The sequence below is a fragment of the Erithacus rubecula genome, assembly GCF_903797595.1.
Source record: "Erithacus rubecula genome assembly, chromosome: 1".
NCBI lineage: Eukaryota > Metazoa > Chordata > Aves > Passeriformes > Muscicapidae > Erithacus > Erithacus rubecula.
In genome coordinates, this window is record NC_136658.1 from 69,709,286 (window position 1) to 69,732,691 (window position 23,406).

At 38.3% G+C, this 23,406-nt stretch overlaps 2 long non-coding RNA genes across 14 annotated transcripts in view; one reads left to right on the top strand and one right to left on the bottom strand.

Annotated features, from left to right (window-relative positions):
• Positions 1-23,406, bottom strand: part of LOC306804507 — a 95,617-nt gene that overhangs the window by 23,629 nt on the left and 48,582 nt on the right. For 5 of the 8 annotated variants that reach the window (XR_013774892.1, XR_013774893.1, XR_013774896.1 and 2 more), the window contains exons 4-5: positions 11,755-11,846; positions 4,548-4,606 (exon numbers count right to left, since the gene is read on the bottom strand). This is a non-coding gene — a long non-coding RNA (uncharacterized lncRNA). Of the gene's footprint in view, positions 1-228; positions 2,265-4,547; positions 4,607-11,754; positions 11,847-23,406 lie in introns of those variants that run through there. The other 3 variants (XR_013774894.1, XR_013774895.1, XR_013774899.1) reach the window with 2 other exon arrangements.
• LOC306804520 overlaps positions 19,087-23,406 on the top strand; it is an 81,535-nt gene continuing 77,215 nt past the window's right edge. For all 6 annotated transcript variants that reach the window (XR_013774905.1, XR_013774906.1, XR_013774907.1 and 3 more), the window contains exons 1-2: positions 19,087-19,226; positions 20,609-20,719. This is a non-coding gene — a long non-coding RNA (uncharacterized lncRNA). The remainder of the gene's footprint in view (positions 19,227-20,608; positions 20,720-23,406) is intronic.

Here is a 23,406-nt window from a genome sequence, read left to right on the forward strand (position 1 = left end):
CCTTCTCCTAAAGTAACAGTGAGATTTTAAATTACTATGTAGGACTGCAGCTCTAAAAAGAAAAAAAATAAAATTAAATAAAATTTTTAAAAAATCTGTCTCTAAACTAGCAATTTCATTGCATGTGGATTTTTTTAATTAAATAACTCTAACACAGCAATAAACTTGTCTCACTTTACCTCAAAGAAGTGCAGTAACCCAGGACCAAGCTTATACACACTTCTCCAAGCAAGCAGCTGAAGGTATCTAAGACTATTATGAAGTTGTGTAAAAAAAACAACAAAACAAACAAAAAAAACCCCACCACAAATAATGCTTTAAACAATGCTCTGAACGAAAAGATGAATATTTGAACAGAGATAACTGGCACTAATTTAAGAGTTTTGGTAGCACAATCTTTGACATTAAAAAAGAAAAAAAAATGAGTGTTCACTGTTTCCTAATTATGCCAACAATACTCCCTATATAAGCAAAAGACTGGGAAAACTGGTTTTTTTTGCAATGTGAAGTATTAATAACTAAAGTAAAGCAGATGACTGCTGATTACTGAAATTTACTGCTACTAAATTTGGAGAATCTATATCATGTGTCCAGCCATCTCTCCAAGGATCATGAACAAACAGATTTAGACTAGCTGGAGAACTACTGCATAAGATAAACATGAAATAACAAAGCCAGCTAAAAATAAAACCAGGAAGTAAAACCATTGAGAAATTCAGAAGTATAAAAATACCTGGAAATTTAGAAGTGCAGTTAAGGACTCCCAGCATCAAATTCTATTTTATATCCTTTTTACTTAATCCAAGACTCCAACTACTGCTTATACTAGCAGGACTTGTGTATTAATTTATATGAGGTGCACCCCCCCTCTGATTGCACTCAGGAAGACAAACCAAAATGAAGGCTGTTACTTGGTTCTGCAATTTGATGCTTCTATTGGGGTGATGAATAGCAAACAGAACGCAGTGGATTTCTGTGAAAGGCAAGAAACTAAAGGTAGTTCTGACTTGGATAAGTACAGTATGCCAATCTTTATAGCTTGCTAGCTAAAAAAAACCCCATAACTATGGGAAGCTGATAGAGAACACAAAAAAATTATCAATGTATAGTTTGGTATATTATAAGGCTATTTTAGAATCAACTGTAGCTTAAAAATAAAACTGATAGGACCAACCCCTCCCATCTCTTTTCCCAGCTTCTAAAAAGTGTTTTGTCAGAAGCTGATGCATTAACTAGACTGCTATATGAAACACTTCACAGGGAACTTGTAAAGTGTAACAAGCTCCAAGCTCTAGCAGAGTTTGCAAAAGTTGCATTTCAGAAAAATTTTCCAGATCCCTCTTGACTGCACGGGTATAGGCTGCACAGAACTTTTAAAAAATCTGACTTTTCTGCACCTTTGGCAAGCACATGGGAAGAAAAACTGTGTGAACACTTTCAAACTGTATCAGCATTCTTTCTGCTTGAAAGGACACACACAAAATTAAGAAAAACGAAGAAGCTATTTCCTAAGTTCTACAAAGTAAGATGTTGTATTTCATTATAGTAGTAATCAAAATGTTCTTTCCCTGCCAATTTTATGACAAAAAATATTGAAACTAAATATGCTGGATACATCAAAAAAGAAAGTCAGATCTGTCTTAAAATAGAATCTTCAGTTTTTATATGAGTATTGAAATTTTTTTCTAACACCTTTTCAGATTAAAAAAATATTAAAAAAAGAAAAATATTTTCAAGTTTTTCAATAAATATAGACTTAGGTTATTACACTATTACATTCAGAAAAGATTATCCTATTATTATAGCTAAAGTTTCCAAAATCTGAAGTATATAAAATCATTGATGATAAAAAGAAAATGTGACAATCCCTCTCCAAACAACAATAACTGTACAATACAAACCAGCTACATAACGTAAAGTTATTAAGACAGGGAAACAGGTTCTCCTTTTAAACATATTAAATTAAAAAGAACACCCACTAAAATCTATCAACTATTGGTTATCTATTATATTAATTACTTTTTATTTTTCTTACAAAAAAAGAAGACTCGCTCATGTAAGAGTCACAGGCCTCATATAAAATTTTGTGCTCCTCTAAGCTGGCACAGTCTTTTATGAAAGAGGGCCATGCAAATACTGCTGTTTAACTCTTCTAACTATAGATACACAGCAAAGCATTTCTTGTCCTCAACAGAATATTCCAGCCACTTTTGCAGATACCCTGGTGATCTGTGCACAGGATCAATTTCCAAACTGAAATTTATCTAGGAAAGTGAAAAATACATTGGTCAGTATTAGCCAGACTGCCTTCCTAGTTGCTATCTCAAATTGATAAATAATTACAAATCACAGGCCAGTAACAGAGCAACATGCTTTTTTTAAAATTGCCTTATATATAATAATTTACATGATGCCAAACCACAGATCTTAAAATTGAGATTTTGTTACATCTCAGTATTGTATGGGACTATAATGCCTAAAGATAAAAACCAGACCCATAGCTCGGAACGAAATCCCACTTGTAAAGGGCTAAATTTGCTGCTTGTCTGCTTTCAAAGATTTAAGGTCAGAGTGACAATGCTATAAAATAAGGGTCAAAGCACAAAAAGACCAAGGCCACAGAACAAAGAGCTTTTCGTGTCCTGAAAGAAGTTGCTTTTTGTAAGCTTGCCTTCTGGCACAGGCAGTAAATTTGTCTTTTTCTTAACATCATCACTACATGACTTGTATAAAATGCCAGACAACAGCATGACTGCCCTGACAGGTGAGACTGACCTGTTCGAAGAAATCAACTCTACTGTTAAGGGAATCCACTAGTTAATAGCAGAGGAACAGCTCCTAGAAACTGCTACTTTTCCAGTCATTAGCTGTATTTCTACAACTTCAGTATTTAATTAGTCACTTCCACAGAAGTTTCAGGTGTCCATAACACCTTTGGGGTACAGATTACAATATTTCCCACACCTCTCCATGAAATATTTATAGAATACTACTAATCTTAAGAGATACCATATAACAAACAGATCTGTGTACTACCTTTCAAAAACATTTCTTGTTTGGCTCCCCCCCACTTTCCATCAGTGAGACCCACTACTCATAGAACTGAGGTAATACAAAATAAAATATTACTTCAAGGCTGACATAGATCAATAAGCAGTGAATTTCATTTTTCCAGCTAGAAAACAAACTTCACTTAGAAAGTGTTTTTCCAAAACAATAACAACAGTTTTGACAAATGAAAGCAACTTTATCCAGGGAAAAAAAAAAAAAAAAAAAAAGACAAGAGATAAGGATGCTGGGTGCTTCTTATGGCTTTATATTAAGCTAGATTTTCAATATTTCACTAACACGCCTAAAGTAAAATCATGCTGAATTAATGAGATGTTAATATATTAAGAAAAAACATTTATAATCCAATACTTAAAGTACACAGATAGTTTAGAAAAAAAATTGCACTCTCAAACTAATAAATATCCACAAACTTAAAAGATGCTAAATCTCTGAAAACTAGCAACTGAATTTTTTTAATAAAGTTACTTGACAGTTTTGTCTGAGAATATCAGTATTGCAAGAAGTGTCTCTCCATCATAATCCAAATCTCTATGAAAGAATCAGAATTATCTGCATTATTTTTTATAGAAAGTCTAAGGCAAGACATTTTGAAAACACAGATCTTCCATACTTCAAATAAGTATTTTCCTCTTCACAATAGATAGCTTCTGTCTTCAAAGTTACTATTTTTTTTTTTGCCAGTCCTACTAACTTATTTAAAAGTAGGAACTGGAGATTCAGATATGTGGAATTAGGTTAAAAAAATATACCAAAAAAACCCCTTACCTTTTGACTCTGGAGATCTATAACAGTTGAGTTTCAGTGCCAGCAAAACAGAAGTTTCATGAAACAAATCACTTTGCTTTTGATCTGCCTCAAGCTATAATATCTGATTCCTACACTAATTATTAAATATAACATTTAATATAATTATCCTTTTTTTTTTTCCTTTCTAAAGATTTAATACAATCAAAAAATACCCTAATATAGGAAAAGTGTAGTGTAACATACGAAAGACATACTCCAATCATCCTACACTTTTTGGAGGAAATAATTACTCCTCACCTCTCAAGCAGCACTGGTGCGAGTATACTGATTTTTCTTGTGGTGAATAGCAGCCCACAAGTTAAGGAACTGATGCAAACTGGCAGATTTCCCCTTCTAATTCTGAGTCATATGCGTCATCTTTTTGTCAAAAGCTGGGAAGAAAAAGAGACTCTCTTCCAGCTTGCCACATGAAACCACCTGCTTAAAGACAGAACAGACCAATATTGCAATACTGGTCTGCACATTGCTGGTACTTACACATTTGTTCTTGCTTTGTTCAAATAAACAAAACTCTGAAGACAGATTTAATGTTAATGACAGAACATATCTCTTTGATTTAGGGCCAAAAATCAAGCTGGTAGAAGGAAAAAAGAAAAAAAAAAGAAAAAAAAAAAAAGGAGAGTCATATTGGCATGAAAGTAGTTATTCCTAAAATGGTAGTGTCTTACCTGCGAAAGACTAAGGGTTCAGTTCCTTAAAAGCTTACATGCCTGCTTGGTTTAATCACCTAGAATCAGACAGATTTCTTAGAAATGCATTCCAAAACCAAGAGTTCACGTGTGTGATTAAGACCTCTGTACCACTGTACATGGCTGCCAACTGATTCCTCAAACCCACTCTCCCAGTTAAACAAAAAATTCCCCTAAACCCCAGAGAACCTAACAATTTCTGTAGGTTAAATTTCACATGCTCTTTTTTTTCCCCTCTCTTGGGGATTTTGCCAATTGAGAACCAAGAAAATTATTTTCTTCTTGGACAGACTGATCAAGGCCAGTCATTGTTGGACTATATATACTGTGTTATGACACAATATCTCTCTTTCAAAGGCACCAGCACCAGTTAAGGTTGGGCACATCATTGCCAGCAGATTTCATATTTTCAAAATGCACTGTAGTTGCTGATCAGACCTGCAGAAAACAGGTGTAAATGTTTACTGTAACAATGCACTGAACCATTTATATTAATTTGTAGCACTGCTAGAGTGATTGCAAGTAACTGCTCTTTATTAAAAAAAAAAAAAACCAACTTAAAAGCATCTAAAGCAAATTTTACACATTAATAGTAAGTTGTGCAAAAGAATGCAATGAAAATACAACTTGACAAACTGATTCAGAGTGTAGAAACAAAGAAGCCATTTTAATCATAGAACAGCTTTTTTATATACAAGCTCACAAAATATAGAAGATATAGTATGTGTGTGCACATAAAAACTTAGATAGAAAGACAGGTATCAACTCAGATATATACTCTTATATAAAATGCTCTTTGTTTTCAAATTTGTACTGTGCCACAAGCACTTACACGGCTGGGTGCATACATTTCAATATAATGAGAAAATTTGCATTGCTAAAATAAGAATACTAGAGTGCTTTTCAAGAACCATCATTTGCATTACAGGTTATTATTTACAAGTATTTAAGATGTTCTGCAAATCTATAATGAACATTGCAACAATGAAAACTGAAATTTATTATGTAATGCACTGTTATATAAATTGTTTAAATTGTGTACAATATACACAGATGATCTCTCCTACTCAGTTAAATATTAAATACAGCACTTTATTGCTCAACTTCAACTATTTTTTTCTGTATTCTACATAATATATTTTACTTGATAAAATTACAGACACAAAGTACCTATCTAATGCCTTATTCTGGTTATCATGTGGTTTGGTTTTTATATTTTTAATATTAAATTATTTATTTATACAGTCATCTTAATTTGACTAACTTTGCAATATTTTGTAAGAAAATATTTCACTCACCATATATTCCATTTTCCTTGGTACTTAACAAAAGACATTTAAGTTTTGCTGCAATGTTACCTTACCCCCTAAAACCCACTATCTTGCCAAGAGTTTGATGTAGCACGCAACAGCAAATAAAAACCAAACAAAACCCACCACTGAGAAAGTTATGCCTTTTTGATAATGGCAAAAGAGAACGAGGTAAGACACTATGGAAGATGTTTCTTAACTTGCAATTCAGCAAAGCATAAGAACTGGCTTAACTCCTTTCTCATTCAGTGGAGCACTCCAAGATATGAAAAGTGGGTTAAATAAACCATTTAGGAGGGTAATCATAAAGAGCAGCTTTTGCCTGGGGGAGACCCTGGGAAAGTCTCCATTGGCTCCCTCTTTTTCATCACAGGCACCCATAACTGTTTTGGGGTAGGCTGCTGCTTTGAATTGCCCTCTAGTGTTAGCATTCACTAATTCCTACCTCAGTGACAAATCTTGTTCAGGTTTTTCATAACAGAAAGTGGGTAAGTAACATAAGTTATATTAAGATAAAAAAATTAAATTAAAAAATGTGAACAGTGTTTAAAATTCATATAGAAGTCAGAACACTGTGAGGTTGACAAATTAAGTATTACACACCAAAAATACAAGAAATCTATATACCTCAATGGCAGAAAAAAAAATCAAGGACAACAAATTTATGAGAAAACTTATGAACACTGTATTTTACATTTCAGTCACTTCCTTATGCAGTTTCACAAAATATTAATTTTTGAAGCAAATAATCAATACTCACAGCCAAATTCACTGTCATTATTGTGGGATCAAAACATCAAACAAAAGAGAGAAGTTGCTGGTGTCAACAGAACACAGTTTAGCAGTACCAACACCCTGGAAGGAATTATTCTCTACTAATTCAAGATTCTCCTCATTACACCTTAAACTCAGATGCATCATGAAGATCCAGACTTTAAGCCTGGCAATACTAGGAAGAGAAGGCAAGTATTTGCCTCTGATTTTATTCCAAACTATCTTTTATCTGCTCTCGAATTGTTTAGAGAGGTCATGAATCTGGGACTTAAAGAAGTATGGAGAATATTTATTAACACTTGCATGTCATACAAGCTATGGATTTCCAGATACACAGAATTCAAGATGAGCATATGACTCTTTGTTTAAAAAATACTCTGGTCATACAGAACTACAATCCCTCAATCCCTCACTCTGAGAGCTGAAAAAATATTTTTAGAATTAGGTGTTAACACATATGAAGAAAAGTGCAGATCTGAGTGCTGCTTTTATAACTCTTGTGTTTGGCATTAAAAGCAGCGTTTTCCCTTCTCCTGAGAACCTGGAAAAAATCTTTTGGTTTTAGGGAGCATAGGGACAGAGTAACCAGTCCATAATCATTCTTTTTGATCAAGAGTTCTTTTTGCCTATGGAAAATGCTGACAATAAGTGTTACCGTATCAAAAGGTACTGTTCCACAACAAACTTTTCAATATATTTTCACTTAGAGAAGGACTGTTATAAGAGCCATTACAATGTTTCACAATGAATGGAGCATCTTTGTCAAATTTTTGAGCTTGGCTAAAATATGGACTAACTCTTAACAAGGAAAAGCAAGGTGTTTTCAGAATAAAGTGATAACATTCATAACACCACAGTATCTACCCATTCTACCAAAATAAAATTTTGCTCCAAAAGAATACAGAAATTATAAAGCAAATGTTTTAATTTATCAGATGCACTGAAAGACCTGTTAAATCTGGAAGTGACTTATATGAAGTTATATCTAATTTTGAAGTAGGAAATGATCAGTTAAATTTGGGAAGATCATAGTCACATTCATAACTACAATATTTTCTAAATGTCTAAGTTAAGTTTCCTATGAATACTAAAATCCATTTCCTTCTGTGGGAAGAAAAGACAGTTTTTAAATAAAAAAATTTAAAAAAAATTAAATTGCTCTTCAGGTCAACTAGGAAGTGGAAGCATTAAAAAAAAAAAAAAAATCACAAAAATCTTTGATCAACGGCTTAGAAAAAAAACAAACACCAACAAACCAAACTAAACCATCCACAAAACAAAAAAAAAAACAAAACAAAAAAAAAACACTATAGGACAGTCACAGGAAGTAAAAAGCAAGCTCTTAAAATTTAGTAGGTTAAAGAAGACGTTTAAATACTTCAGATGTATTTGCACTTTACTAAGATTTTTAGGTACCTCAAAAATTAAAACAAATATTGAAGCAAATCTTGCTTTGACTAGATTATCTTGATAATGTGTTTCAATAAAAAGAACTAATTCTCTTATAACACTGGTCTAAAATTTAGAATAACAAAAAACCCCCTTGTTTTCTGGAGAAAAAAAAATGGAAATAAAGTACCATGAATATCCATATGCTTGAAAAAATTCAAAATTAACAAAGCTAGAAACAATGATTTCTTCAAACACGCTACTCAATTAATAATTGCATCTTCATACATGCCCTGCTTTTAGTGTGCAAACAGCAGTCTAAACCAAGGTCTATTAACAAGCCATCAATATAATACATGAACATTTAACAACTTTGATTACATTTCTCATTCCTGCACTGAAACCTTCAATGTATGGGTCTACATAAATTCCTTCTTAGACTTCTGTTGAAATGAAACAAAAATAACAATAAAAAAGGGGGCCATACCTAACTTATATATATTTGCATTTGACTGAGAAGAATAATTTAAATATCCCAGTTAGTACATTTTAACTATTTTTCCTAAAGAATTTGCATGCCATTTGCTTTTCTTTTTCTACTGTCTAGCAAGACCATTTTATCAACAGACAAGGAAAAATGATGTCTAAGTATGCCAGTCTTAAATCCTTCCTATATACATGCTTCATTGAATGTCTGAAGTAATAATAAAAATTAATGTCTATTTAAATCTAATAGTATACAAATCTCCATTTTAAAATAATGTAGAGCTGGCAGTAGTTTAAACTAACAAAGTCCAGAAAATTCAGTTGCTTCAGGTTTAAAACTTAAAATAGTCATGCCTAAGATGTGAAACAATGGCTGATTTTACATGTGCTGTAATAGCTAGGAATGGGTTACATTTATAGCTACAGATCCCTTTCATGAAAATTATTTCAGTTGCCTTTGTAAAGCAAGAAAAGTCCTTAAAGAAATCATAAATGAATTGTGAAAGTAATCTGCAACAGTTCTTTTTGGATGAGCAATAAGCATGCAATGTCAGCTTTCAAATCATGATTTAGTTAACAAGACTTGTAGAGCCTCAAGTGTTATACCTACAGCCCGAACAGTAAAAGTGGCCATGAAAAGTTCCACATCTGAAACACTTCAGTAGAGCAGTCTGCACTTTTTTATCTTTTCAGCCTCCTTACAATTAGATATTGCAAAACAGTTTACAAAGTCAAGCACACAGCTTGCAATAGCCACACCAGCAATTTTTAAGGGGCAAGCATTGCAGTCTCTTAATTCAGGCTGAACTTCGAACAGATTCAGCGGTTGTTTTGCTAAATAAGAACTACAATAGGAGAGGCTAACAGTAGGAAAATAAAACAAAAGCACCACACACCACCTTTCCTGCAAGTTACCCCACCACCCTTCTTGCAAGTTTCATCTACTCTTTGGGTCAAGAAACACTCATGTTGACTACCAAGTACAAAACAGCACTAGAAAAAAAAATTAAAAAATAATATGGGCCAAAATGCAGCACAAAAATGTTCTAGAGTAAATCAACACCTTAAGTGGACTCTAATCATAACTGACAACTGCAGCACTCTAAAAAGATAATAGAGCTTGTAAATGGGTAAGGCTTAATTACTACATTACTGCAAAACTCTTTGCACTTTCTAAAAAAACATTTAGACTTGTCTTAAAGTTCTAAATACTTTAATATATACTAAATTTGTAAAAGGAAAGTAAGTGGGTATCTAATGAGAGTACCATTCTGCAAATCCTTACTCATGGTCGTGAGTCATTAGAACTACTTGTGTATATTAAAGTTTGTAGGATTAGGCCCTAAATGTAAAATCCCTTTGATTTACAGTTGTGAACCAGAAACCACCTTTTTTGCTGAATAAGAATCTATGAGAAATACTCTGAACCTGTGTCAGACCAAGGAACACTCCATCAAACTTTCACCTTTTAAATATCTCACAAGGGAGTCTTAGATACCTTTGCCTTGCAATATAATCCTGATTTTCATTAACAAGAATGTAACTGCTTTTGTACAGAAAAAAAAATGAACAAACTCAAACTGTTCAGTGAAATCCTAAAATCCTTATTTTCCTAAGAAAGCTGGTAGAAAAAAAAAAAGGGGGGGGGGGGAGGGAAAAAAGAAAAAATAAACAACAGCAATGCAGTACCACCAAAGCAGTTTCTAGACAGACCGAAATATTTATTTATTTGGGAGCATATTAGGCATGTTACCCAAACATGGTTACAGCATTAATAGAAGTACTTTCACTGTGTGTTTAATCACATAAAGAAAGGATTAAAACTGAAAGAATTACCTACTCACTAATCACAAACTTCAAAGCTTATATAAAGTTAAGGTTTACTTCCTTTATTTTCTGTACTCAAAGCTTTCTTGCTCAACTGATCATTTTCTCTAGGAAGCCTCAACTACCCTAAAATCATAGTATTGTATGAAAAATATATTCAGAACCCATCTGCCTCTAATGTTTCTGGAACAGGAGGTGTATTACTGGTAAATTCCAGTAATTCTTCAATTCTACATTAGTTACAACAATGAGGAAATATGAAATTTACACCTCACTGGATTTGCTTGGTAGAAATTAGGAGCTACTGTGATAAAATGAAATTTTGGGTTTTTAAAACTTCTCATGATTTTATGGTACAATTACTTCCTATTAAAAAAAAAGTGCTCTTCAAGACAGATTTGATTAAGAGAAAAAATTTTAGCTGAATGAATTTTAGCTGAAAGTTGGAATTGCTAAAGTCACAACATATTCATAAAATCTGTTGTACTGTAATGTATTCTGCTGAAGATAAAGTCTTACAGATTTTACTACTCCATTTAGTATTTAAACAAATTTACTCAATCTGAGACCAGTTACTATTTTAATTTCAATTGTCTCAATAAATGGTTAGTTAGGACTATTCGTATATGAGTAGATAGGTTATGATTACTCTGAATGGATTTCTCAGTTTCAGCCAAATGAGTACTTTTAGTGCAAAGCAGGACTTGCAATATGAGTGTAGCACAGTCCATATTAATTCCTCTTAATTGTTCAGTGTTTTACTAAATAGTATCTGTTTGCAAACAAATAAAATAATTAAAATCTCTGACTATTCTGGTACAGATGGAGGGCTCTGAAGACCTGTTGTTTTTTTGTTTTTTTTTTTTCCTTTTTTCTGCTTCTTTGTTTGTCAGGTAGCTAGTTTATTAATGCCTTTAAAATCCAATTTTACACACCACATGGAAATACACTCAGCTAGTTCTCTATTCAATTCTGTTCTTTAATACATTGTTCCAACAAAAAAATAAAGTTATTGAAAAATAATTTTTTTATATTATCCATATTTTGTTTTTGGATTAGCAACATCTCAGTTGGAGTAATTCCCAAGACAGGAATATGAGAAAAATACTATATGGAGAATTGATATAGCTCAGATTGATCAAGGCTGTTGCAAACTCAGCTTTTTATAAATATTTTTGGCCACTTTATTTCCTTCTGAGCATAGCCTGTGTTAATACTTTACTTAGTGTTTTATAATTTGACAGGAGGAGTGTAAAGAAGAACTATTTTAACAAATAATAAATTCTTGAACAATCCCAGAATTGGCCTACTTTAAATAATCTGAATAAGTCATACTACTGTGTGCATTTTTTAAAAATAAAGAACATATGTAATAAGAGAAATGTTAATATAATATATACCATGCTCATGCTCCATCAACCTTCCAGAGAGTTTTTTCAATCACAGGAGTAAGCCGGTCTCCAAAATCAGCTCTCTATTGAAAGGTCAAAACCTGCAATAAAAATGTCATGTATTATAACATATTTCCAACACCCACAGTTTCATGGTTGATCCCCAAACATAGATGTAGGTCATCAGCTTGACCCTCGCATTGTCTATGTTACAGGAAATCCTAATTTTAAAAATACTTTTTTTTAAAAGCCAAACTGACTTGATTAGGAACACCTGTGATATGCCTCTTTATTATCAGAAGCCTCCTGAAACAAATCAGATTAGCATGTTTCTGCTTTCATTCTACCCGCAGCATTTTAAGATGAAAGTAAGAGGAAGAAGGAGGAGGGAAAAAAAAAAAAAAAAGAAAAAAAAGAAAAAAAAGAAAAAAAAAATGAGTAAGGGGTGTAGTTCTCCCTTCCTACCCACTACCAATCCCTCCTTCAACGCTCAAATAAGCAAACAGCTAAATTTTTTTAGTAAGCTACTTAATGGACGTGTGATTGTGTGGCCATATTTCCTAAATATGCTATTGACGGTTAAGTACTTAAATTCTAGTGTTTCACTTTAAGGAGTTCAAATTTTTTTTGCTCTTCCAGGCAGTGCTATTATTGCCTTTATTAAAATTCAGCCTACAAATATTAGCTACTTTAAAACACATAAAGTGTTTTTAAAAATTAGTCACATAAAACATTCTGAGAGATGAAATAAAATTTTAAGGAAAAAAAACAAGAAAGAAAGAAAACAAAAGCAGCAGCCCTGATGATCAGGTAAGAACAAAGTACAACATGACAGATGCAGTAACTATAGCCAAATAGCTACTGGAGGAAATATTGCATTCACACAGACAAAATCTTAAATCTGTTTTGACTTGATTTGAATTTTTTCATTGTAGACACCATAACAAGACACATCCTATGCCTAATAAATGAGTAGCTGATGCCTAGATCAGGTCACCTGCTTACAAATACTTCCATAAATTTGTTCTTTATTCTTTAAGAATATTCTAGAAAATATTACAACTCCCTCACAGCTATGGACTTATAATAAGCACCCTGCTTTAATAAGAAAAAGGAGTTTGTATTTTTGTGTATTTCACACATCATCTATTTCACCTTTTAAAAAAAAGTTTTTGTTCTTAAACAAAACCTACCAAAGTTGTGGTCCCCCTCTGTGCTTGTATTGATATTTAACATACTTGAAGATTACATTGAAACTGGAATTAAATAAAGCTATTTAAAATGAAAATACATACCTAACCCCTATACGATGTATAATTACCTTTTCTCAGATCAAATCTTCAAGTGAATCACAGTTCATGCTAAATAAAATAATTAGTTGCAACCAGATTAAATGTTGAAAAGTTTATTAATAATCTATTTACTGCAGATGCACTCACTGCAGTGTCTGAAAACAAACTAAATAGTCACGGGGCGGGGGGGTCCTATTTCTAACAGTGGTTTCCTTTAGACATTAATAACGATCACTGAAAGTCACTCCTATTTTTCAGTTTTGAGCAATATAACAACATTGCCTTCAGTTTTAGAAGGCATCTTGGGAAACTTTTAACAAAATAAAAGCTAAATATACATAATTTACATTTGCTATTGTTTTGTGCATATGGTAATAAATGTGTGTGATGTCATCCTCACACACCAGCACTGTCCATTATCGAGCTATGGAAAAGTGTTAAGAATTAGATAAAGTTTAAAAATTTAGTGTTCTCTGTAAAAAGAACTTTTTTGTTGTTTTTAATAATATACTAAAAATACTGTTACATTGAAATATTAGAATTAAAAATTGACCAACTTTAAATGATAGCTGGACTAGAACTCGTGTTGTGCTCCCTCCTCTAACACTTATCAAAATCTTCTGAAGTTCTCACACAGCACTCAAAACTAAGATCAAAACTATTCCTCAATTGTGGTAATATCAACTGTATCCCAAAGTTTGCTTATTAGAATAAGTGCTTTAAAAACTTACAGGGAAGGGTTAAAAAATAATCAGTACAGACATTGCCTTACACTCTTATGGGCAGAAATTTTTATACCTAGCTTACTCTGAGTATTTCTGAAACTGTCCAGTATCCACAATGAAGAAATTTTTCAATAAAGAGATTCCTTTTGAAATCCAGCTTATATATTAATACACCAGTAACCTAAAAATTTGACATAACCCCTGCCAATAATGAACAAAAAAAATAGAACTTGCAAATCAACATTTTCACTGACTAAAAGAGGTTACTGGAAATCTGTGGCTACACCTCTCTACCCTGTCTCATGTCCCTTTTCTATTTGAGGGGCATATCAACTTTTTTTCCATCTTTAAAATACATTACTAGTTCTATTAAAAAAATAGATGGTTGTGAAAAGAGTCACAGAGGACCAAGTTCAAGAACAATTTGGGCAGCCTGTTCAAACAAAATTTTCCAAGTATTACTGATAGTAGAAAACATAATTTTTTGAGAACAGTTTCCAGTGTTAGATATTAAGTATGTAGAACTTACAATAACAAATAAGTGAAAAAAATCAGTGGAGAACACTTATTGGTGTACATGAAGTTATTTTTAGCTTTAAAAACTTTCTCAAACCATGTTTGTTTCTACACAAAAGCCTACAATTTCATTCCCTATTTCTTTCACAGTCAGTCAAAACTAGTCTAAGATGCACTCTACTCTTGACAGTTTGTAATGAATGTGAATTGCTCAAATCACTTGCTATGGGCCTTAGGCTGTGGGTGGATGACTGCATCTACAAAGCAGAATACCTGCAGCATATTCATAGAATACTGTGATAAGGGTCTTGGTTCTCCCTTACATATTCAGTAGATAATTGCTCCTCAGAGCAAATCACAAAACCCAGTAAGGTTCTATAAAAGGACCACTAACTGATAAGTGGCTACTTTTCCTGTAAGGAAAGCTCGTGTGCTTTTACATGTGTAAAAGTGTATCAGAAAAGCAGTGATACACCTGTTAGCATGGCTTCTGACACTCAAGATGGGTGAGATGTGCACCTTCACACTGTGTGCACAGGCAGGGTTTACAGAGCCAGGTAGTTTGTATGCAGTTCCACTTGTACTTCACTGAAAAATTTGATTTATTAGTCATAAAAATAATTAAGGAATTAAAGACTCCAATTTATTTTTCCTTCCATGATATTACATTTTGGATGGAATAGTAATAGGTTCAGAATTCCAGAAGCTAAGAATAAAAAACCCTAACAATGAACTAAACAGAAAAAGAACCCCATGATACCTTGGTATCGTATATGCAGTCTGCCTTTAAAATGTTACTACAATAAGCTTCCTATGATGTACTAGCCTAACACATTAAAAAGTCACAGAGATACAGTCACACTTTCAAATTACTGTTATTTCTGAAAATTAAAAATTCTCTAGAGTTATTTCAAGCTTCAGTAGATTTATATCTACAAAATAAGAGGGTACCTCTTGGAAACTTTTGGTATAACTTTAGAGGAGAAAAAAGAAAAAAAATCAAGCTCCAACCAAATTAAGCTTATTTGGATGCTTTTCCTAAGAATCAAGGTAAAGCATTAGACTAAAAAGAAAAAAAAAAAAAAAGAAACAAAAAAAAATCTAAATTTAACTAAAAAAAATACACACCCTATGCTACGTGTTATACCTATAAGTTTATTAGGCATAGAACATTAGCTTTCAGTTATTGACAAAATATAAATATATACATTTAGATATTTAAATTCAATTGATACTTCCTCCAAATGTAACTTTTCCAGGACCAAGTAATCCCAGTTAATGTTTGACATTTTAACTGAGGTAAAAAATGCAAGCAGCTCTACAAGGGTCTATTTAAGCTACATGATTTTTTTCCCCCCAAGTATCTCAAAATAAAGAGTACATCAAATATAAGAAAGGAAAAGTTACTTAAAATACACTATATATTCATATTAGATAGCTGCTTCCATTTTAGCCACACCCACCTTTATGTAATTATAAAATATGAGAACAGTGGAACTGAGAAATAAGAAAGCTTAAAAGAACAGTTGTTTCATGTGGTCAAATAGGTGCTAAGTACATATTTTAATTAAAATGAAAAATAGGTATAAATTGCATGCTATTGAACGTGACTATCGAACATGGGGGAAAATGCACACGCACCTGTACAATACTGAATTATTGAGTATTTTTTAAAAATTAGCTATGAGTCAAGACAGTTATTTCATTGAAAGTGAAAGTCAGTATTTCTGAGTGCACTTCCACAGCGGAGTAGTGTAAATCTCTTCAAATCCTGATATTGCAAAAGTATACACAGCTACAGTGAAACAGCTTTGTGCACATTCCCATACTGACTGTTAGAAACGTTTCTGAAAACACTCTGAAAGTAATGATGCAGAGCTAAACAAATGAGTGCTAAATCTCAATAGAATCTTACTAGTATCTCAATTTCAAGGATTAAGTGGAATTTTCTATCAGGGCACAAAGGTATGAATTGCAGAGACAAACTAAGCAGCTATTCCCAGGGAAAAAAATAACTGAAAAAGTGTAATTTACATACTGGATTAAAAGAATCCAGGGAAACTAGGGATTCGAGACAGAAAAATCTCCTTGAACTGTTGGATTTCTGCATTACACAGAAAATACCTTCAATCACAATCCAGTTGCCATGCTGGAAACGCTAAGTTTTGCATTTCACTTTAAGACTGCACGGTCTCAGCCATGTACACAGAAATCTTTTGTACAGCACTTCTGCACCCCAACTCTTCTCTACGTCCCTCCTACGTCCCTCGGTTAACTCGTTATTTTCGGTGGCCGGGGCGCTAAGCGCAAGGCGGCCGCTTCTGGCTTTGAACGCCGCGGAGGGATGCGCGGGGGGGCAGCGGGGGGGAGGCAGCTTGGGGGGAGGAAGAGGAGCAGGGAAAGGCTGTGACCCGGTCCAACCTCCCAGCCCCAGCCCCGCGTCCCCGCAGGCAACCAGGGGGGGCAGCAGCCGGTCCAGCCTCCGCTGAACGGGCGCCTTAACGGGGGGCCCGATGCTGCATTCGCTGCGCATCCTGCGCGCCCGCCAGCTCGACGGCAGCCCCGGGCGCCCGCCGCTCACACGGCATCGGGGAAAATATCCATACGCCTTCCTGCCTCCGGAAAAAAACCCAAAAAATTAAAATAATAATGATTTTTGAAAAAAAAAAAAAAAAAAAAAAAAAAAGGTTGGACAGCCGAAAGTGAAGAGGGAAGTAGGAAGAGGAATAAAAAGTAACGCTTAGAAATTGTGGCTGGGAAGGAACCCGCTGGCCTGGCAGCGCCCGAGCTCCCTTCCCTGCCCCGCCGCACGGTGCTGTCTCCGCCGGCGCTCCCGCCACAAAAAGATGCCTTGTGAGCCTGTGTGCGCAACTCCGAAACGCGAGCGCCCACGCCAGAGCCGGCCCCGAGGGGGTTAAACGGCGTCGTGGAGAAAAAGGCACCGTGTCACATATTATGCGTGTATGTGTGTGGAGGGGGAATCGCCCAGCGCTCAGGCTGCGAGAGATCTCGGCGCCTATCACAATAAGCACGATCGCGTTCATACAGCTACGAGAGACCGAGAGCTGCTGGCCACCGAGAAATGACATAGAAACAACCACCAAAAAATAGCTAAGCCAATGACAAATAGCGACCCGGGTGACAGAGACAGAGAATTTTGTAGGCGGAGAAGAGGAGGTGAATGGCCAGCTCTGATCACAGTATTAGGCTGGGCTATCTATGGGGAGGGTATTTACTCGGTTTTGGGGTGTGTGGGAGGAGAGGAAAAACACCTACAAATAGCTGGCACGATTCAAATGGTCTCGGATTATGTTTCCCCCCCTCCAGTCCAGGAAGGAAACTAGCGTTTTGACGCTGCGAGGGGGAAAAAATAGCTCTGTGCAATAGGGGATGAAGAGCACTTTGGTCATTCGTTAATACCCAAAGGGGCAGAGATGATAAATGTGACAGCATGTGGCAGCACGACCGTCACCCGGGTTCCTGCAAAAGGCGGCTCCGTATCGCGACACGGGAAATCAAGCGATTGAGTGGGAGGTGGAGAAAGCTCTTAAACGGAGAAGTTAATCTGCTAACATGGAGAGGAAACAAACGGAGGAAAAAAAACCCCGAAGGTTGTCCTCTATATATGTTTTTTTGAGGTGGGGATTGCGGGGGGAGAAGGGAAAGGGAAGAGAAAGAGCGAAGGGGCATTAATCCAGCTTACGAAAACAAGGGGAGAGAGGAAGGAGGAGGCGGGGGGGGGGAGGCTGGGGGCGGCGGGGGAGAAAGGGAGATGTGCATGTAAGTGTGGAAGTCATCCTGGCTGCTGCTGCTGCAGAGCCGGGAAGCAGGAGCCTCCGTGTCCCGGGCGCTGCCCCGAAATTTCCACGGCGGAGAACGGAGGGGAGAAGGCGGGCGGGAAGGACCCGCCGGCGGGGGGGCGGTAGGGAGCGGAGGGGAGATGAGGGGAAGCCTGTCCTGTCATGTCCCAGGAGCGCGGGGCACCGGGACCCTCCGGAGCTCCGGCTGTCCCGCGGCTCCCGCCCGCCCCCCCGCCCGCCTCCGCGCCGCTCTTCCCGGGCCGGGTGCGAGCGGCGCTGCCGGGATCCCCGCCCGGGCGCGGTGCCGCCCCGGGGGAGCGAGCGGGGTTACCTGCCGGAGGAGACGGCCGCTCCCAACCGCTGAGGCTGAGGGAAGCGAGTGACAGATCCGCCCAGGACCTGCCGCCGCCTCCCGCAGCCTCCCGCCCGCGGCCCGCCGGGCTCCCGACGTGACTTTTCCCGGCGGCGGGGTGCAGGTTGCCCCCGTTTTCCAAAGACGCTCTTCCCCCGCCCGCCCAGCTCCCTCTGCCCCAGCCGCGCCCGCTCCCTCTGGCTCTTACCGCCTGTGCCGGCGGCGGCAGCGGCGGCACCCGCTCCGAAGCGCGACGGCGAGGGTGGAAGCGGGGTAGCGGAGGGGAAGGGAGGTGAGTTTGGCGGAGCGGGAGGGCGGGCGGCCCCCGCGCCTCCCCCGCGGCGGCGGCAGCAGCGATGCGATCGGGCATCACTCGAAAATGGCGCCGAAAGAGCGGAGGGCTCTTCATTCAAATTCGTTAGCGCCAGCCCCGCCGCCCCGGGGCATGCCGGGAACGGAGGGGGGCGCGCGGGGGCTGAGGCGGCAACGCCGCACGGACACGGCGCTCGCTGTCAATGCCGCCCCTCCCCCCCCCGCTCCCGCCGCCCGCGCGCGCGCTCCACGCCCTCCCCGCTCCCCGCGCGCTCCCGACCCAACCGCCGCTAATGGGGAAAGGGGGGTGGGGGGGGAGAGAGGGAAGGAGGGAGGGAGAGAGAGAGAGGGAGAGGGAAATGTCACCCGGAGCCCGGGCCCGCGGGGGAGAGGTGGCGCGTTAGAGATGTGTGTGGGAGAGAGGGAGCGAGAGAGAGAGAGAGAGGGGGAGCGAGACCTCCGCTGGCCCCGCGAACTTGTCAAGGTAAAGGCGCCGGTGGAAGGGAGGGGGGTGGATAGGGGGGCACGACAGCGGATTTTGGGAAGGTAGGGAAAGGAAGCCCGGCTGGGGGAGGGGGATGTGCGCCAAGAGGACCTGAGGAAAATATGAACAGCGCCTCCCCCCCGCACCCCCCCGCGGCTCCGAGGACCCCCGCGGCTCCCGCTGCGCTCAGGTTGCAGCCTGACCCCCCTTGTCCCCCCCCACGGCCCCGCCGCAGCCTGAGGAGGGCTCGGAGCGCTCGGCGCTTGCCCGCAGCGCGCGGGCCCGATCCCGATCCCGATCCCGACTGGCAGCCGCCGCTCCCCATCCCCCTCCTGCCGCCGCACCGGCTCCGGGCGGCAGCGCCCCGGGGCGTCCCCCGGCCGCCCCCCGGCCGAGCAGCCCCCGAGCGGCGGAGCGGGGCTGCGTGGGCTCATCCCGGGGCACAGCGGGCCCGGAGCGCACTACACTGGTCATTGCAAAAAAAAAACCCCAAAACCCGAAAAGCAACAACAACAAAACCCCCCAGTCAACAAAAAGATCCCACACTTAAAAAAATAAAAAAAGAGAAAGAAAAAGAAAAAGGCAAAAAGCCCTCTCGGAGGAACTTGACGGAGCGAGGTTCAACTCGGGCAGCGCTCCCGCCTCGGCTGCGCGCGGAGCGCTCGCAGAGAAGGCGAACTTTCATTTTCACGCCGCATCCTCCCCTCCGCCCCAAGCTGTGACTGATCGTAAGGTACCTGATGGCCGGGGCAGTGCTCCCAGCCGCGTTTCAGGGATGGGGAAGCCGAGATGGAGGTTAGCGAGCTGCCGAAAGCCGCGGGGGGAATGCAGGCTGCGGTGCCGCCCGAGCCACTCGCTGCCTGCACTTGACTTGTGCCTCATGCAGGGTCCTTCCCTGGGAGCTCCGCGGACCCTGCCTCGGCCGGCAGACCCGGCGCATCCCTGCCAGCCGCTCCTCGGGCTTGCTGCCTTCGGAGTTTCGGGCTTTTTCCCGAATCTGATGCACTTTTTAGAAAGGGAAAGGCAAGCAGGGGCCTCGGAGCTGCAAACTGTTGTTCTCATGACTTAGGGGAAGATTTTTCAAAAGTACATAATGAGACTCTGGGAGCTCTGTTCCCACTGACTTTCAAAATCTTCACGTCTGTGAGCAAGTCCTCTTGAACTCGGTTGGACTGCTGGCAGACGAGCACTAGCAGGCTCAGGGCCTAATGCTTTTCATGATTCCACTGCTCCATGCTAGAGCTGCACTGACAAAATATAAGCAGAACAAATTTTGAAAGGGAGAGGTAATTTCTCTCCTTCTTTTTTTTTTTTTTTTTTTTTTTTTTTTTTTTTTTTTTTTTTTTTTTTTTTTTAACACTGCCACAGTACAAAACACCAAGCTTTTGGGCTCAAAAACCTAGACCATCATGGCTACGAAAACTACTGCAGCTGAGTGAGAGAGTAATGTAATTCTGGAGCTCCTTAAGGAAAAGAGTAGTGCGATGCAACATGTAAGTAATCACATAGCTAATATTATTCATTTATCTTATTTTATTTTCCTCTGAATTGAAGTCTGGTGCTGCTAAAGAAACTGATTCCTAATTTTTTTTTAAACCAGGTTCTCAGTAAAAATGAGCCAGATGACAAAACTTCAGATTGTAAAGCCGTTCTATTAAAAAGGAGGACATGTAAATGATTTGCAGTGTATTTACTTTTTTGCTCTTCTTTTATTAAAATTACTATGAGCAAAATTTTCAAAAAGTGTACTTTTCAACAGAAAAGAATGATAGTATAAGTTTTCTGATTTTTTTTTCCTGAGGGTTATGTGCCTATGAAAAGAAAACTTTGCAGTAGAAATAGAGTGAAAGCAGTAAAAAAAAAAATAAAATTATGGTGTTGCTGATACCACTTCTCTGTACTTAGATTGTATATAGCTTTGCCCTAAAATAATTCTAGTTATTATTTTTCACCCATTTTTCCAACCCTAATATAAAAAAATGTAGAAAATAATATCTCCATATTCTGTGATACACTGTTTCTATGATACATGATATTCTCTAATATGTATAGGACACGCCTGTCCTTTTGGGTATCATTCCTAAGATTTCATTAAAATTTTTAACGGAAGTGAAATTTTTACATCTCTTAATATCTACTACTTGCTCTCAGGTTCCATCTCAATGCACATAGGCCCCAGTTCTGCACAGGCTGGAATGTATATTATTATGTGTAAGCACACTGGGTAGTTCTCTTCATTATTATGCTCTTGTGTTTCGGACTTACAAAGCCGATAGTAACATTACACAATCATTATTCTCAGAATTACTTAGGACTGCATAAACTTTAAGCCTAATGTAGTAGTCTTAGTTTACACCTTTTATCCATATCTCTTAAATAATGCACAATTATAATAAAATTTGTGGATCAGAATGGGCAAATATTTATCTGACAGTTAGAACAAGTGAGAAAGGCAATTGCTGTAGTGTAAAAATCCATTTAAGAGGAGGTGGCTATTGCATTCTTTAGCTGTAGCATCTGGGAGAGGATCATCAGTGTGTTTCCTCAGTGACTAGCCAAGCCAAAAAGTCACAGCAGGAACACAACTGAGGACAGAAGGAAAAGAAAGGGATTTTGAGCCTCAGCAAAAGTAATGTCAGTCCTTTAGATCAAATTTCCATCCAAACAAATTGGAATCATCAGAGTGGTGGATGTCTTATCTGCTGTGGTAGCAGATATGGGGTTAAGCTGCAGTTTCTATAATCGACTCCTTTCTTCATGCAGTTCTCGTAACAGAACTCTCTGAACACCTCCTCATAGTGCCTGTCCTGTGTTACAGGTTCTTCTCCTCAGAGAGTGCCATTAAATTGTCAGAGAATCTTCTCATACACTAATAAGTGACATGGCCAACATTTGTCATATTATTTGTTCTTTTGTTGCCAAGGGAAGGAGCATGTGCAATTGAATGTTTTCAGTTTATTGTATGTTTTTTCTTCCATACATGTTATGCCTTTATGTTAGTGAGGTAAGGCTGAAGTAATATGTTTTGTTCTTCAAGCAAGGTGCAGTTAGATTTCTGATGACCCTTTGCTCTTAGTTTCATTCCTTAGACTTTCACCAGCCCCAAGAATGTTCTGTTTGTAGAACTTTCAGCTTTTTTCCCACGTCTTGCATAGGTCCTCTTATGTCAGACGAGGGAAACTGTTGAACACTGGATCCAGTCTAGAGACTGGCACTTCTTTAGGAATCCTGGATTTATGCCATGGAGAATCCTGAGACCCCAAATTTGTCAATTAAAAGTCTAGAGAAAATCAGTATGAAGAGGGGCTTATAATAACCTACGTTGCTGAAATGACATCCCCCCAGCTTCCTGTACTTGGAGTTTCCTATATGCAGCGGGCTTTGTGCTTGGATATACTGGATTGCTTAGATCCAATTGAGAGATGGCAAAACCAAAGCAAGGCACTTGTCTGCTGAAATGACACAGATGCTCATAGTAGGGATGGTTAGAAAGCTGGAGGCTATCTTCTGGCTCAGGCATGCATTACTTTACAAATTACCTTGCTATGTGTTTTTAAGATTTATTTTACAACTATGAGGATTAGAGGAATTTGTTGTAATGAAAACTTGCTTTGTGTCATTACTGTGTAGCTTTTTAGTTAGATTATTTGGCTTGCCTGGGTTCTTGCATGTTATTCCATTTCATCTGGAAAGTTCCTAGGTAAGTTAGACCTATTGGAGATCACTAAGGTACACCCACATGATTATAATAATTGCACACCTATGTCTTGTTTTGGTATTCAGTGTTCGTATTGTACATGGACATACAGCCAGTGGAAATTTGATTTTTTTTTTCCTACTTGTTTTTCTAATTTGAGCCCTGCCTTGCCTCAGTGCTCATCCAGCCTTCTAGATCCTTGTCATAGGTTCATCTAAGCCTCCTTTCAGGCCTCCCCTGTAAATTTGGTTTCACTTGAAGTTTAAAGTTTCAGTTTAATAAACTAGTGGCTGTAGTTAGGCATCCTCCTTCACGTGTGTTTTGCTTTCTGCTGTATCCTTTTAGTCTCTAATTTACCCTGATAAATACAGGAATACAGGATTTGGTATTCATTGCTTTTGCAATTTTAGTCTACTTGCAATGATAGATGTTGTAATCTAAAAAGGACTAAAGTGGACAGCATTTGCTATTGTACAATGCGAA